An 18,261-nucleotide genomic window follows, 5' to 3' on the forward strand; every position below is an offset into this window, starting at 1 on the left:
GAATGTTATTTTTCATTAGTTTCTTGTCTGGATGACAACAAGATGCTATAACACAAGCTATTTCTGCGTAATGTGGGGACAAACAACAGTAAAGCTTTATTGACAGCGGAAAGAAAAAGGGTAGGAAAGGTTAGGTTGGGTAAGGTTAAGTCAGGTTAGGTAAGGTAAGGTAAGGTTAGGTAAGGTTAACTCAGGTTAGGTAAGGTGAGGTAAGGTTATGTTAGGTTTGGATACATTTTAGTAAGAACTAATTTTTGTTTCACTAAATGAGTTTCTATGGAATAGGAAATCCACAAAGATCAGACAGGAGGCACTTAATGAACGATGACCAGTCGTTATAACCACAAAACTGAATGTCTGTTAAAAAGTTTGTTTGATAAGCTGAACGGAACAGATTGACTAAAGTAGTTTAACACATTGTCAGCTGTGGAACAGTTTATGATTTACTTTAGTCAGTTATGGAACAGTTTATGATTTACTTTAGTCAGTTCTGGAACAGTTTATGATTTACTTTAGTCAGTTCTGGAACAGTTTATGATTTACTTTAGTCAGCTTTGGGACAGATTATGATTTACTTTAGTCAGCTTTGGAACAGTTTATGATTTACTTTAGTCAGCTTTGGAACAGTTTATGATTTACTTTAGTCAGCTTTGGAACAGTTTATCATTTGCTTTAGTCAGCTTTGGATCAGTTTATGATTTACTTTAGTCAGCTTTGGAACAGTTTATGATTTACTTTAGTCAGCTTTGGAACAGTTTATGATTTACTTTAGTTAGCTATGGAGTAGTTTATGATGTACTTTAGTTAGCTTTGGAACAGTTTATCATTTACTTTAGTCAGCTTTGGAACAGTTTATGATTTACTTTAGTCAGTTCTGGAACAGTTTATGATTTACTTTAGTTAGCTATGGAACAGTTTATGATGTACTTTAGTTAGCTTTGGAACAGTTTATCATTTACTTTAGTCAGCTTTGGAACAGTTTATGATTTACTTTAGTCAGCTGTGGAACAGTTTATGATTTACTTTAGTCAGTTCTGGAACAGTTTATGATTTACTTTAGTCAGCTTTGGAACAGTTTATGTAACTTTAGTCAGCTTTGGAACAGTTTATGATTTACTTTAGTTAGCTTTGGAACAGTTTATCATTTACTTTAGTCAGCTTTGGAACAGTTTATGATTTACTTTAGTCAGCTTTGGAACAGTTTATGAGTTACTTTAGTCAGCTTTGGAACAGTTTATGATTTACTTTAGTCAGCTTTGGAACAGTTTATGACTTACTTTAGTCAGCTTTGGAACAGTTTATGATTTACTTTAGTCAGCTTTGGAATAGTTTATCATTTGCTTTAGTCAGCTTTGGAACAGTTTATCATTTACTTTAGTCAGCTTTGGAACAGTTTATGATTTACTTTAGTTAGCTTTGGAACAGTTTATCATTTACTTTAGTCAGCTTTGGAACAGTTTATGATTTACTTTAGTCAGCTTTGGAACAGTTTATCATTTACTTTAGTCAGCTTTGGAACAGTTTATGATTTACTTTAGTCAGCTTTGGAACAGTTTATCATTTACTTTAGTTAGCTATGGAACAGTTTATGATGTACTTTAGTCAGCTGTGGAACAGTTTATCATTTACTTTAGTCAGCTTTGGAACAGTTTATGATGTACTTTAGTCAGTTCTGGAACAGTTTATGATTTACTTTAGTTAGCTTTGGAACAGTTTATGATTTACTTTAGTCAGTTCTGGAACAGTTTATGATTTACTTTAGTTAGCTATGGAACAGTTTATGATGTACTTTAGTTAGCTTTGGAACAGTTTATCATTTACTTTAGTCAGCTTTGGAACAGTTTATGATTTACTTTAGTCAGCTGTGGAACAGTTTATGATTTACTTTAGTCAGTTCTGGAACAGTTTATGATTTACTTTAGTCAGCTTTGGAACAGTTTATGTAACTTTAGTCAGCTTTGGAACAGTTTATGATTTACTTTAGTTAGCTTTGGAACAGTTTATCATTTACTTTAGTCAGCTTTGGAACAGTTTATGATTTACTTTAGTCAGCTTTGGAACAGTTTATGATTTACTTTAGTCAGCTTTGGAACAGTTTATGACTTACTTTAGTCAGCTTTGGAACAGTTTATGATTTACTTTAGTCAGCTTTGGAACAGTTTATCATTTACTTTAGTCAGCTTTGGAACAGTTTATGATTTACTTTAGTCAGCTTTGGAACAGTTTATCATTTGCTTTAGTCAGCTTTGGAACAGTTTATGATTTACTTTAGTCAGCTTAGGAACAGTTTATGATTTACTTTAGTCAGCTCTGGAACAATTTATGATTTACTTTAGTCAGCTTTGGAACAGTTTATGATTTACTTTAGTCAGCTCTGGAACAGTTTATCATTTACGTTAGTCAGCTTTGGAACAGTTTATGATTTACTTTAGTCAGCTCTGGAACAGTTTATCATTTACTTTAGTCAGCTTTGGAACAGTTTATCATTTACTTTAGTCAGCTTTGGAACAGTTTATAATTTACTTTAGTCAGCTTTGGAACAGTTTATCATTTACTTTAGTCAGCTTTGGAACAGTTTATGATTTACTTTAGTCAGCTTTGGAACAGTTTATGATTTACTTTAGTTAGCTATGGAACAGTTTATGATGTACTTTAGTTAGCTTTGGAACAGTTTATCATTTACTTTAGTCAGCTTTGGAACAGTTTATGATTTACTTTAGTCAGTTCTGGAACAGTTTATGATTTACTTTAGTTAGCTATGGAACAGTTTATGATGTACTTTAGTTAGCTTTGGAACAGTTTATCATTTACTTTAGTCAGCTTTGGAACAGTTTATGATTTACTTTAGTCAGCTGTGGAACAGTTTATCATTTACTTTAGTCAGCTTTGGAACAGTTTATGATTTACTTTAGTTAGCTTTGGAACAGTTTATCATTTACTTTAGTCAGCTTTGGAACAGTTTATGATTTACTTTAGTCATCTCTGGAACAGTTTATTATTTACTTTAGTCAGCTTTGGAACAGTTTATCATTTACTTTAGTCAGCTTTGGAACAGTTTATCATTTACTTTAGTTAGCTTTGGAACAGTTTATTATTTACTTTAGTCAGCTTTGGAACAGTTTATGATTTACTTTAGTCAGCTCTGGAACAATTTATCATTTACTTTAGTCAGCTTTGGAACAGTTTATGATTTACTTTAGTTAGCTATGGAACAGTTTATGATTTACTTTAGTTAGCTATGGAACAGTTTATGATTTACTTTAGTCAGCTGTGGAACAGTTTATCATTTACTTTAGTCAGCTTTGGAACAGTTTATGATTTACTTTAGTTAGCTATGGAACAGTTTATGATTTACTTTAGTTAGCTATGGAACAGTTTATGATGTACTTTAGTCAGTTCTGGAACAGTTTATCATTTACTTTAGTCAGCTTTGGAACAGTTTATGATTTACTTTAGTTAGCTATGCAACAGTTTGTGATGTACTTTAGTTAGCTTTGGAACAGTTTATCATTTATTTTAGTCAGCTTTGGAACAGTTTAGATGTACTTTAATCAGCTTTGGAACAGTTTATGATTTACTTTAGTCAGCTTTTGAACAGTTTATCATTTACTTTCTTACTCGACGTTATAACTTCTTCGTCCACTGGACAATTAAATCTGTATAACGTTATCGTCCACTGGACAACTGAACCTGTATAACGTTATCGTCCACTGGACAACTAAACCTGTATAACGTTATCGTCCATTGAACAACTAAACCTGTATAACGTTATCGTCCACTGGACAACTAACCTTGTATAACGTTATCGTCCACTGGACAACTAAACCTGTATAACGTTATCGTCCACTGGACAACTAAACCTGCATAACCTTATCTATCACTTTCCAAGGTCTGATATCAGTCGATGTGCTGTTGGGTTATTCATACTGTCTTATTATTCCCAAACAAAACATTGTTTTATTATTTACTTACCAGTGTATCTTTACTGTTTACTTTTCTGTTGAATCTGGTAGATACAGTTATCATCACCACATTGATATGTTTAAGCTACTTGTGTTGCCTCCACTAGGGTCACGAGGAGGAAACCAGTTTAATGTTGTTTCTCCTCAGTACCTGCTGTTATGTTTAGCAGTCGGTCTAACCTTTTTTCATTGTTCACTTCCATGTTAGATAAACCAGTTTAATGTTGTTTCTCCTCACTACCTACTGTTATGTTTAGCAGTCGGTCTAACCTCTTTTTATTGTCCACTTCCATGTTGGATAAACCAGTTTAATGTTGTTTCTCCTCAGTACCTACTGTTATGTTTAGCGGTCGGTCTAACCTCTTTTCATTGTCCTCTTCCATGTTGGATAAACCAGTTTAATGTTGTTTCTCCTCAGTACCTACTGTTATGTTTAGCAGTCGGTCTAACCTCTTTTCATTGTCCACTTCCATGTTGGATAAACCAGTTTAATGTTGTTTCTCCTCACTACCTACTGTTATGTTTAGCATTCGGTCTAACCTTTTTCCATTGTCCACTTACATGTTGGATAAACCAGTTTAATGTTGTTTCTCCTCAGTACCTACTGTTATGTTTAGCAGTCGGTCTAACCTCTTTTCATTGTCCACTTCCATGTTGGATAAACCAGTTTAATGTTGTTTCTCCTCACTACCTACTGTTATGTTTAGCATTCGGTCTAACCTTTTTTCATTGTCCACTTACATATTGGATAAACTAGTTTAATGTTGTTTCTCCTCAGTACCTACTGTTATGTTTAGCAGTCGGTCTAACCTCATTTCATTGTCCACTTCCATGTTGGATAAACTAGTTTAATGTTGTTTCTCCTCACTACCTACTGTTATGTTTAGCATTCGGTCTAACCTTTTTTCATTGTCCACTTACATGTTGGATAAACTAGTTTAATGTTGTTTCTCCTCACTACCTACTGTTATGTTTATCAGTCGGTCTAACCTCTTTTAATTGTCCACTTCCATGTTGGATAAACTAGTTTAATGTTGTTTCTCCTCACTACCTACTGTTATGTTTAGCAGTCGGTCTAACCTCTTTTAATTGTCCACTTCCATGTTGGATAAACCAGTTTAATGTTGTTTCTCCTCACTACCTACTGTTATGTTTAGCAGTCGGTCTAACCTCATTTCATTGTTCACTTCCATGTTGGATAAACCAGTTTAATGTTGTTTCTCCTCACTACCTACTGTTATGTTTAGCATTCGGTCTAACCTTTTTTCATTGTCCACTTACATGTTGGATAAACTAGTTTAATGTTGTTTCTCCTCACTACCTACTGTTATGTTTAGCATTCGGTCTAACCTTTTTTCATTGTCCACTTACATGTTGGATAAACTAGTTTAATGTTGTTTCTCCTCACTACCTACTGTTATGTTTAGCAGTCGGTCTAACCTCTTTTCATTGTCCACTTCCATGTTGGATAAACTAGTTTAATGTTGTTTCTCCTCAGTACCTACTGTTATGTTTAGCAGTCGGTCTAACCTCTTTTAATTGTCCACTTCCATGTTGGATAAACTAGTTTAATGTTGTTTCTCATCACTACTTTCTGTTATGTTTAGCAGTCGGTCTAACCTCTTTTCATTGTCCACTTCCATGTTGGATAAACTAGTTAATGTTGTTTCTCCTCACTAGCTACTGTTATGTTTATCAGTCGGTCTAACCTCTTTTAATTGTCCACTTTCATGTTAGATAAACCAGTTTAATGTTGTTTCTCCTCACTAGCTACTGTTATGTTTAGCAGTCGGTCTAACCTCTTTTCATTGTCCACTTACATGTTGGATAAACTAGTTTAATGTTGTTTCTCCTCACTAGCTACTGTTATGTTTATCAGTCGGTCTAACCTCTTTTAATTGTCCACTTCCATGTTAGATAAACCAGTTTAATGTTGTTTCTCCTCACTACCTACTGTTATGTTTATCAGTCGGTCTAACCTCTTTTAATTGTCCACTTCCATGTTAGATAAACTAGTTTAATGTTGTTTCTCCTCACTACCTACTGTTATGTTTATCAGTCGGTCTAACCTCTCTTCATTGTCCACTTCCATGTTAGATAAACCAGTTTAATGTTGTTTCTCCTCACTACCTACTGTTATGTTTATCAGTCGGTCTAACCTCATTTCATTGTCCACTTCCATGTTAGATAAACTAGTTTAATGTTGTTTCTTCTCACTACCTGCTGTTACTTTGAGGCAGTCGGTCTTACATTCTGTTCTCATCTAACAACGTAAATTTTCTTCATATAATCAATCACTTCCACGTCTTCTTTTCTCAGTTATACTGTCATATTCAAACATAGCAGATAGCTCGACGTGACTTTGCTATGAGAAACGCCCATATTCAAATAATTTTCTGGACTTTGTTGGCTCTCCGTCCACAGAAAAGCAGCAAATGAATTATTCGTTGTTGAACTACCTTTAGAGACAAGTAAATATCTTTTATAGCATGTTTTATAAACTTCTCTTTATTAAAAAAAATGTGTCTGATAATACGTCACAGACAGTCATTCTTTCAATGACAATAAGCTCACGTTTGTTAGGCCTGTAAGTTATTACGAAAATAGGCTACTGTTTGTCGTTGTTCTTCCAGAACGAAATTTGCAATCTGACAGTTTGCCAGTCTCGTATTCATCATTACTGACATAGACTTCCTGTTCTGTAATATCAAGTTGATTGTTCATCATTTACCAAACTTTCTTCAGATATGGCCTGCAGATCTTGCACTGACAAAACATTAAATTAGGGTTCGCAATAATTAGTAATTCATAGCGAACGTAAGCGATGGACTTGCTTGATAAACTCAAAATAAATCGAATCATTTGACAGAGTCGTTTCTTCGGAATGATTTGGTTCAAAGCGAGAATTAGTTAAAGAGGTCCCGGCTTTGCAGCGTGCGGTAAGCCCATACATCAGGCACCCGTCAACCGGCAATAAATCCCTTGAGGTTGCTTCCTGCACACGTAAGTTCCAACTCCCGCGTCTGTTCGTCCGAGAGAGAAAGTTTCTCTTCGCGCGCATTGTCTCCAACCTGAAATTACTTGTACCTTCTCTTCCACCCGAATCTCGAGCGTTAAAATTTAGCGCAACAAACAAAGTTTCGTTCTTGGAAATCAAGTCCAAAATTCAAGAGTATTTAGAACACTTCAAAGAAGCTGTTGCTGTCGTTTGTGTATATGTTTAAACCTTATGTTTATATCTATCCCATAGCGATAGATAGCCGTCAAGAAATACTTATTCGTTCTGACACAACCTCCGGAAAAACGGTTATTTCTACAGTCACGAAACATATCTGTAATTTGGTCATCTGTGTCGTTCATTTATGTCGACGACAATGGCTTTTCTACCGTCTTTAACGGTTTTCGTCAGAATCAGCAATCTTCTAGTATAAGGCTTAACAGCGCGCCAGAAACAAGGTAGGTATTTAGTTAGGTGTAACGTCACTATAGTGATGAGTTAATATTCTATCTTAAAGCGCCTTCAAGTGTTTGTTTGTTTGTTTGTGGTTAAGCACAAAGCTACGCAATGGGCTATATGTGCTCTGCCCACCACGGGTATTAAAACCTGGTTTCTGGCGTTTACGTCCGCAGATATACCGCTGTGCCACTGGGCGAGCTAAAAAGCTTTCAAATATATATCGAAAACCTTACAATTATATATAAGGTAAACAATATATAACATACACAAGGGAAACTAGGTTATTTCTCGTCTTCAGACTAAATCAGTTTACAATGTAAAGCTTTTCTGGTCTGTAAATCATTCTTTCTCTGTTTTTACTTATTGTTTCCTGTATTCATTTTTAACTGAAAGTTTTACTATTTTTTATGTAAATAAGAAACTGTTTTAATGTGGTTATCTTGAAAACTAAAAGTGTGGGTCTGTTTAAAATGTTCATCATGAACAGTATGTTATAAAGTGTTTCACTTGAGCATTTTATCAATTTAACTCGTGTATCTAGGACACTATTGGTTTATCTCGGACACTTTATTATGACCCGGCATGGCCAGGTGGTTAAGGCACTCGACTCGTGATTTGTGGGTTCGAATCCCCGTCACACCAAGCGTGATCGCCCTTTAACCGTGGATCCGTTATAATGTTGGTGTCAATCCCACTATTCGTTGGTAAAAGAGTTGGTAGTTGGTGGTGGGTGGTAATGACTAGCTGCCCTCCCTCTAGTCTCACGCTGCATAATTAAACTAAGGACGGCTAAGGCAGATAGCCCTCGTGTAGCTTTGCGCGAAATTCAAAAACAAACAAAACTTTATTATTTTACATTTAAATCGTAATAGATTCATTTTGGATACTTTGTTGTTTAAATTTCTTATTTTAATGGGTTTATCTCGGACACTTTGTTGTGATTTTCTTATTTTAATGGGTTTATCTCGGACACTTTATTGTTTAATTTGATTATTTTACACTATGATTTAATGGGTTTATCTTGCAAACTTTCTGTTTATTTCTATTATTTTTACTTTATACCTTAATGGTTTATTTCGGATACTTTAGACCTTAATGGTTTATTTCGGATACTTTATACCTTAATGGTTTATTTCGGATACTTTATACCTTAATGGTTTATTTCGGATACTTTATACCTTAATGGTTTATTTCGGATACTTTATCCAGTAATATGTTTTTTTGGACACCACCTTCTAACACTTCCCAATTTCTTGGCCACTGTATCACGTAATGTGATTACTCATTTGGACAGTTTTTAACTTTTAATCTGTTTATCTAAGGCAAAACTTTCCTTTGTCGTTTAGTGTATCAGGTCTTGTCGACACTTTATGTACTTAGAGCTGTACACACTTTCATTTGCCTATAATACTTTGTTTGTGTAAGATATTTATGTTAAAAAGTTATATACTATGACAGCAATCCACACAATCTATGTTTGCTTCCGATAAGTGACAAATATTTATTTCACTAATTCTTATAAATATAGAATACTTCGTACACTCTCATTGTTATCAATAACATTCTATGTTACTTACCTTCGTATTCAAGAAATTTGGAGTTCATCAACACATGTAGGACATGTTCGTAATTTGTTCTAGAACATTCTGTCTAATTTATCTTTATAACCATAAAATTATGAGGAAACTACACAATGAGCTATCTGTGCTGCTTTCACCATGGGTATCGAAACCCAAATTTTAGAAATAAAAGCTTTTAGCCTTGACGTTCAGCTATTGGAAACATTTTGTTGGAGCACGTGTGTTCCAAATTTCAGAAATCGTCTGTGGAAAAAATTTCAAAATATAGAAGACATTTCTAATATACCTTAAGACTATCGGTATTGTGTTCACCACGAGTATCGAAACCCGAAATTTTGCGTTATAAGGTTTCAGCTTTGTCGTTGAGTCACTGGGTAACAATTGTTACAACACACGTGATTCAAATCTTAGAAACCGTTCGTGGTAAAAAAAAAATCAAAATACAGAAGATCTTAGATCTCTTAGACCATTTATATATTCTTATACCACTCTTCTAGGGACACAGCACGAACTTATCGGGTTATAATATCCCTGGTGGTTAGAGCACAGATTGCCAACTGTGATGCCTTGTGCTCAGTTACAAACCAACAAACGTTTCTGTTTTAATAATACAAGAAATCACATTGAATGGGCTGATACATTTTAGTTACATCATTCTAGGATCGTTTTCTCTACAGAAAGAAGTTTTTCTTCCTTGACTCTTGTTTGCAACACATTGGTTTAACTGATTGACCTTTGGCACTTGTAAATCTGTGTAGTTACCGAGACTTCGTAATAAATTAAACAGAGAATATATTATTTCTTAAACAGAACTGTTATATTGAAGCCACTTTTATCATTAAACTTCTAAAAACAAGATGGTTAGCTTCATCGCAACATCTATTTTCTTTGTGTATCACATAAAATTATCCACTGGAACCCAAGAAAATGATCTGTAGTTGAGCACTTTCTCTGAACAGAAGATACGTCAATCTGCTCGTTCTTACGTGCCTCTTGCAACAAACACAATATTTACAACCTATACAACGAGTCCAGAGTCTATACCAGAACCTACGTATTACTGCTGTTGAAGTTCCAGAGTCTATACCAGAACCTACGTATTACTGCTGTAGAAGTTCCAGAGTCTATACCAGAACCTACGTAATACTGCTGTTGAAGTTCCAGAGTCTATACCAGAACCTACGTATTACTGCTGTTGAAGTCCGGATTGCAAAAGATGATGAACAGTAGATCTACGTATTACTGCTGTTGAAGTCCGGATTGCAAAAGATGATGAACAGTGGATCTTCTTTTCATTTTGCTAACTTCTATCAGCAAAAAACGTTTATCCGTTACATGATTCTTTCACGGTGAGTCAACACTACATCTATCTTCAGTTGCTGTGCGTACTATAATTCATTTTTAACTGCAGAACAAGACCTATATCGTTATATATTATAATTCATTTTTAACTACAGAACAAGACCTATATCGTTATATATTATAATTCATTTTTAACTACAGAACAAGACTTATATCGTTATATATTATAATTCATTTTTAACATAGAACAAGACCTATATCGTTTATATGTTATAATTCATTTTTAACTACAGAACAAGACCTATATCGTTATATATTATAATTCATTTTTAACTACAGAACAAGACCTATATCGTTATATATTATAATTCATTTTTAACTATAGAACAAGACCTATATCGTAAAATATTATAATTCATTTTTAACTACAGAACAAGACCTATATCGTTATATGTTATAATTCATTTTTAACTACAGAACAAGACCTATATCGTTATATATTATAATTCATTTTTAACTATAGAACAAGACCTATATCGTAAAATATTATAATTCATTTTTTAACTACAGAACAAGACTTATATCGTTATATATTATAATTCATTTTTAACTACAGAACAAGACCTATATCGTTATATATTATAATTCATTTTTAACTACAGAACAAGACCTATATCGTTATATATTATAATTCATTTTTAACTGTAGAACAAGATCTATATCGTTATATATTATAATTCATTTTTAACTACAGAACAAGACTTATATCGTTATATATTATAATTCATTTTTAAGTAAAGAACAAGACCTATATCGTTATATACTATAATTCATTTTTAACTACAGAACAAGACCTATATCGTTATATATTATAATTCATTTTTAACTATAGAACAAGACCTATATCGTAAAATATTATAATTCATTTTTAACTACAGAACAAGACCTATATCCTTATATATTATAATTTATTTTTAACTACAGAACAAGACTTATATCGTTATATATTATAATTCATTTTTAACTACAGAACAAGACCTATATCGTTATATATTATAATTCATTTTTAACTACAGAACAAGACCTATATCGTTATATATTATAATTCATTTTTAACTATAGAACAAGACCTATATCGTAAAATATTATAATTCATTTTTTAACTACAGAACAAGACCTATATCGTTATATATTATAATTCATTTTTAACTACAGAACAAGACCTATATCGTTATATATTATAATTCATTTTTAACTACAGAACAAGACCTATATCGTTATATATTATAATTCATTTTAACTACAGAACAAGACTTATATCGTTATATATTATAATTCATTTTTAACTATAGAACAAGACCTATATCGTTATATGTTATAATTCATTTTTAACTACAGAACAAGACCTATATCGTTATATGTTATAATTCATTTTTAACTACAGAACAAGACCTATATCGTTATATGTTATAATTCATTTTTAACTACAGAACAAGACCTATATCGTTATATGTTATAATTCATTTTTAACTACAGAACAAGACCTATATCGTTATATATTATAATTCATTTTTAACTACAGAACAAGACCTATATCGTTATATATTATAATTCATTTTTAACTATAGAACAAGACCTATATCGTTATATATGTTATAATTCATTTTAACTACAGAACAAGACTTATATCGTTATATATTATAATTCATTTTAACTACAGAACAAGACTTATATCGTTATATATTATAATTCATTTTAACTATAGAACAAGACCTATATCGTTATATATTATAATTCATTTTAACTACAGAACAAGACCTATATCGTTATATATTATAATTCATTTTAACTATAGAACAAGACCTATATCGTTATATATTATAATTCATTTTTAACTACAGAACAAGACTTATATCGTTATATATTATAATTCATTTTTAACTACAGAACAAGACCTATATCGTTATATATTATAATTCATTTTTAACTACAGAACAAGACCTATATCGTTATATATTATAATTCATTTTTAACTATAGAACAAGACCTATATCGTTATATATTATAATTCATTTTTAACTACAGAACAAGACTTATATCGTTATATATTATAATTCATTTTTAACTAAAGAACAAGACCTATATCGTTATATACTATAATTCATTTTTAACTACAGAACAAGACCTATATCGTTATATGTTATAATTCATTTTAACTACAGAACAAGACTTATATCGTTATATATTATAATTCATTTTTAACTACAGAACAAGACCTATATCGTTATATATTATAATTCATTTTTAACTACAGAACAAGACCTATATCGTTATATATTATAACTCATTTTTAACTACAGAACAAGACCTATATCGTTATATATTATAATTCATTTTTAACTACAGAACAAGACCTATATCGTTATATATTATAATTCATTTTTAACTACAGAACAAGACCTATATCGTTATATGTTATAATTCATTTTTAACTACAGAACAAGACCTATATCGTTATATACTATGATTCATTTTTAACTACAGAACAAGACCTATATCGTTATATATTATAATTCATTTTTAACTACAGAACAAGACCTATATCGTTATATATTATAATTCATTTTTAACTATAGAACAAGACCTATATCGTTATATATTATAATTCATTTTTAACTACAGAACAAGACTTATATCGTTATATATTATAATTCATTTTTAACTACAGAACAAGACCTATATCGTTATATATTATAATTCATTTTTAACTACAGAACAAGACCTATATCGTTATATATTATAATTCATTTTTAACTGTAGAACAAGACCTATATCGTTATATATTATAATTCATTTTTAACTACAGAACAAGACTTATATCGTTATATATTATAATTCATTTTTAACTAAAGAACAAGACCTATATCGTTATATACTATAATTCATTTTTAACTACAGAACAAGACCTATATCGTTATATGTTATAATTCATTTTTAACTACAGAACAAGACTTATATCGTTATATATTATAATTCATTTATAACTACAGAACAAGACCTATATCGTTATATATTATAACTCATTTTTAACTACAGAACAAGACCTATATCGTTATATATTATAACTCATTTTAACTACAGAACAAGACCTATATCGTTATATATTATAACTCATTTTAACTACAGAACAAGACCTATATCGTTATATGTTATAATTCATTTTTAACTACAGAACAAGACCTATATCGTTATATACTATAATTCATTTTAACTACAGAACAAGACCTATATCGTTATATGTTATAATTCATTTTTAACTACAGAACAAGACCTATATCGTTATATATTATAATTCATTTTTAACTACAGAACAAGACCTATATCGTTATATACTATAATTAATTTTTAACTATAGAACAAGACCTATATCGTTATATATTATAATTCATTTTTAACTATACAACAAGACCTATATCGTTATATATTATAATTCATTTTTAACTACAGAACAAGACTTATATCGTTATATATTATATTTCATTTTTAAGTACAGAACAAGACCTATATCGTTATATATTATAATTCATTTTAACTACAGAACAAGACCTATATCGTTATATATTATAATTCATTTTTAACTACAGAACAAGACCTATATCGTTATATATTATAATTAATTTTAACTACAGAACAAGACCTATATCGTTATATATTATAATTCAATTTTAACTACAGAACAAGACCTATATCGTTATATATTATAATTCATTTTTAACTACAGAACAAGACCTATATCGTTATATATTATAATTCATTTTTAACTACAGAACAAGACCTATATCCTTACATATTATAATTCATTTTTAACTACAGAACAAGACCTATATCCTTACATATTATAATTCATTTTTAACTGCAGAACAAGAACTATATCGTTATATATTATAATTCATTTTTAACTACAGAACAAGACTTATATCGTTATATATTATAATTCATTTTTAACTACAGAACAAGACCTATATCCTTACATATTATAATTCATTTTTAACTACAGAACAAGACCTATATCGTTATATATTATAATTCATTTTTAACTACAGAACAAGACCTATATCGTTATATATTATAATTCATTTTTAACTACAGAACAAGACCTATATCGTTATATATTATAATTCATTTTAACTACAGAACAAGACCTATATCGTTATATATTATAATTCATTTTTAACTACAGAACAAGACCTATATCGTTATATATTATAATTCATTTTTAACTACAGAACAAGACCTATATCGTTATATGTTATGATTCATTTATAACTACAGAACAAGACCTATATCGTTATATGTTATAATTCATTTGTAACTACAGAACAAGACCTATATCGTTATATATTATTATTCATTTTTAACTACAGAACAAGACCTATATCGTTATATGTTATAATTCATTTTTAACTATAGAACAAGACCTATATCGTTATATGTTATAATTCATTTTTAACTACAGAACAAGATCTATATCCTTATATATTATAATTCATTTTAACTACAGAACAAGACCTATATCGTTATATATTATAACTCATTTTTAACTACAGAACAAGACCTATATCCTTACATATTATAATTAATTTTTAACTACAGAACAAGACCTATATCGTTATATATTATAACTCATTTTTAACTATAGAACAAGACCTATATCGTTATATATTATAATTCATTTTTAACTATAGAACAAGACCTATATCGTTATATATTATAATTCATTTTTAACTACAGAACAAGACCTATATCGTTATATGTTATAATTCATTTTTAACTACAGAACAAGATTTATATCGTTATATGTTATAATTCATTTTAAACTATAGAACAAGACCTATATCGTTATATGTTATAATTCATTTATAACTACAGAACAAGACCTATATCGTTATATATTATAATTCATTTTTAACTACAGAACAAGACCTATATCCTTACATATTATAATTCATTTTAACTACAGAACAAGACCTATATCGTTATATATTATAACTCATTTTTAACTACAGAACAAGACCTATATCGTTATATATTATAATTCATTTTTAACTATAGAACAAGACCTATATCGTTATATATTATAATTCATTTTTAACTACAGAACAAGATTTATATCGTTATATGTTATAATTCATTTTAAACTATAGAACAAGACCTATATCGTTATATGTTATAATTCATTTATAACTACAGAACAAGACCTATATCGTTATATATTATAACTCATTTTTAACTACAGAACAAGACCTATATCCTTACATATTATAATTCATTTTAACTACAGAACAAGACCTATATCGTTATATATTATAACTCATTTTTAACTACTGAACAAGACCTATATCGTTATATATTATAATTCATTTTTAACTATAGAACAAGACCTATATCGTTATATATTATAATTCATTTTTAACTACAGAACAAGACCTATATCGTTATATGTTATAATTCATTTTTAACTACAGAACAAGACCTATATCGTTATATGTTATAATTCATTTTAAACTACAGAACAAGACCTATATCGTTATATATTATAATTCATTTTTAAGTACAGAACAAGACCTATATCGTTATACATTATAATTCATTTTTAACTGCAGAACAAGACCTATATCGTTATATATTATAATCCCTCTTTACCAAAGGAAGAAATTATTCTATATAATTGTTAAATGTGCCTTGTTTGATAATTATAACTTGATATGTATTTAAGTAGTATAGTAAAAATAACTTTTTGTATCTTTCTATAACTATTTAATTATTTTATATCAATCATTTTTAGATACACCTATTCAGTACATTAAATGTTTCATAATGTCTCCAAATAAATTATTACTTTATACAGTTATTCCACTTGTTACACTTCTATTATTCTTCTAAACACAATAAATAACTGGTGTACCAGTAAGTAATGTTTAAATAACTGGTGTACCAATAAATAATGTTTAAATAATTGGTGTACAGATAAGTAATGTTTAAATAACTGGTGTACCAATAACTAATGTTTAAATAACTGGTGTACCAATAACTAATGTTTAAATAACTGATGTACCAATAACTAATGTTTAAATAACTGGTGTACCAATAACTAATGTTTAAATAACTGGTGTACCAATAACTAATGTTTAAATAATTGGTGTATCAATAACTAATGTTTAAATAACTGATGTACCAATAACTAATGTTTAAATAACTGATGTACCAATAAGTAATGTTTAAATAACTGATGTGCTACTACTCTGATGTACTACAATGTAAAGTGTTAATAACTAATCTATATATAACTGGTGAACTAATTGTAAATGCAACATTAGAAATATTGCTTATAAAGGACTAAACTATTTACAATGGGGAAGGTAACTGTCATTGCTTAGGCTGTCCACGCCCCCTACTTTTTTCAGCTGTCTCGATAACAATGACGTACGAGCAGCGTAGTTAGAAAGGCGTCAACAGCATGGACCTCATTGTCATATTTTGGTTTAATTTCGTTTTGTGTTTAACTGTTACCATGGAAACTTAGTCTTGTTTGTAAGCTACGAATCACAGTGTGATTAAACAGAGTACTACAAAATTAATTCCGTTTGTGCCCTCCTTTAGGACAAACACAGTGCTGACACCTATGAAGAATAATAATTATTTTTTGTTGTTTTTCTTTTTTGAAAGTTATTGGTTTTTGAATTGCGCGCAAAGCTACACGAGGGCTATCTGCGCTAGCCTTCCCTAATTTAGCAGTGTAAGCCTAGAGGGAGGGCAGTTAGTCATCACCACCCATCGCTACCTCTTGGGCTACTCTTTTACCTACGAATAGTGGGATTTACGGTCACATTATAATGCCCTAACAGCGAGTCGAGCGCCTTAACCACCTGGCCATGCCGGACCGATACACTGGAACTAGGTAAAGAGTAACCTTTAAGTCGAGGGCTGGTAGTGTCCATTAGCTACTTTCTATCTTACCTATCGCTTAAAAATTAGGGACGGTTAGTCTTGTAGGCTCATCACCGGGAATCTAACTTTGGATGCTACTGATGTAATTCCGTAAACTTAACATTGTCCTGTAGGGAAATGCGTGCGAGTTGAAGAGTTTATATAAAAAGTTGAAGGAAGGTACAACATATAACTACAAAGAAATGAAGGTGCTTCGCCATGTTTAATATACCACGTGACAGTTTTCACGCTAAAAATGTTCTGTCATAAATCGTGAAACCCTACACAGGGATTTTATTTAAAACTATACTTGAAATGATTATGGATTAAAACTCATAAGTCCCACGAAAACAAAATTTCATTCGAAGCTCACTGAGAATATAGCAGAGGGTATTTCAAAAAAATGTTTGTTTGTTGTTAAGTACAAAGCTACACAATGGGCAATTCCTGCTGTGCCCACCACGAGTGTTAAAACCCGGTTTTCAATGACACGATTCCTCAAGCCATCTGAGAGCTCAGAAACTGTCGTAAAAGGTGTACAATAACATTTCCGTGTTCGTCAATCAGTATTTGTCGTTAACTACTGAACAAAACAAGAAAATACAAAAGTTATCCCAGTAGTAACGATATTTACCTTAACGTCCCATTCTTACTGATAGTGATTAGGATGCATTATTACTTCCACTGGGTATTCTCTGTTAGCAACATATTTACCTCAACGTCCCATTCTTACTGATAGTGATTAGGATGCAGTATTACTTCCACTGGGTATTCTCTGTTAGCAACATATTTACCTCAACGTCCCATTCTTACTGATAGTGATTGGGATGCAGTATTACTTCCACTGGGTATTCTCTGTTAGCAACATATTTACCTTAACGTCCCATTCTTACTGATAGTGATTGGGATGCAGTATTACTTCCACTGGGTATTCTCTGTTAGCAACATATTTACCTCAACGTCCCATTCTTAC

The 18,261-nt window shown here is 30.7% G+C and overlaps 1 long non-coding RNA gene across 1 annotated transcript in view; it reads left to right on the forward strand.

Annotated features, from left to right (window-relative positions):
- The first annotated feature begins 6,634 nt into the window (after nt 1-6,634).
- Nucleotides 6,635-18,261, forward strand: part of LOC143245339 (uncharacterized) — a 72,375-nt gene continuing 60,748 nt past the window's right edge. Inside the window, exons 1-2 of the long non-coding RNA XR_013025578.1 lie at nt 6,635-7,418; nt 9,959-10,348. This is a non-coding gene — a long non-coding RNA (uncharacterized LOC143245339). The remainder of the gene's footprint in view (nt 7,419-9,958; nt 10,349-18,261) is intronic.

The sequence above is a fragment of the Tachypleus tridentatus genome, chromosome 2 (genome assembly GCF_004210375.1).
Source record: "Tachypleus tridentatus isolate NWPU-2018 chromosome 2, ASM421037v1, whole genome shotgun sequence".
Classification (NCBI taxonomy): domain Eukaryota; kingdom Metazoa; phylum Arthropoda; class Merostomata; order Xiphosura; family Limulidae; genus Tachypleus; species Tachypleus tridentatus.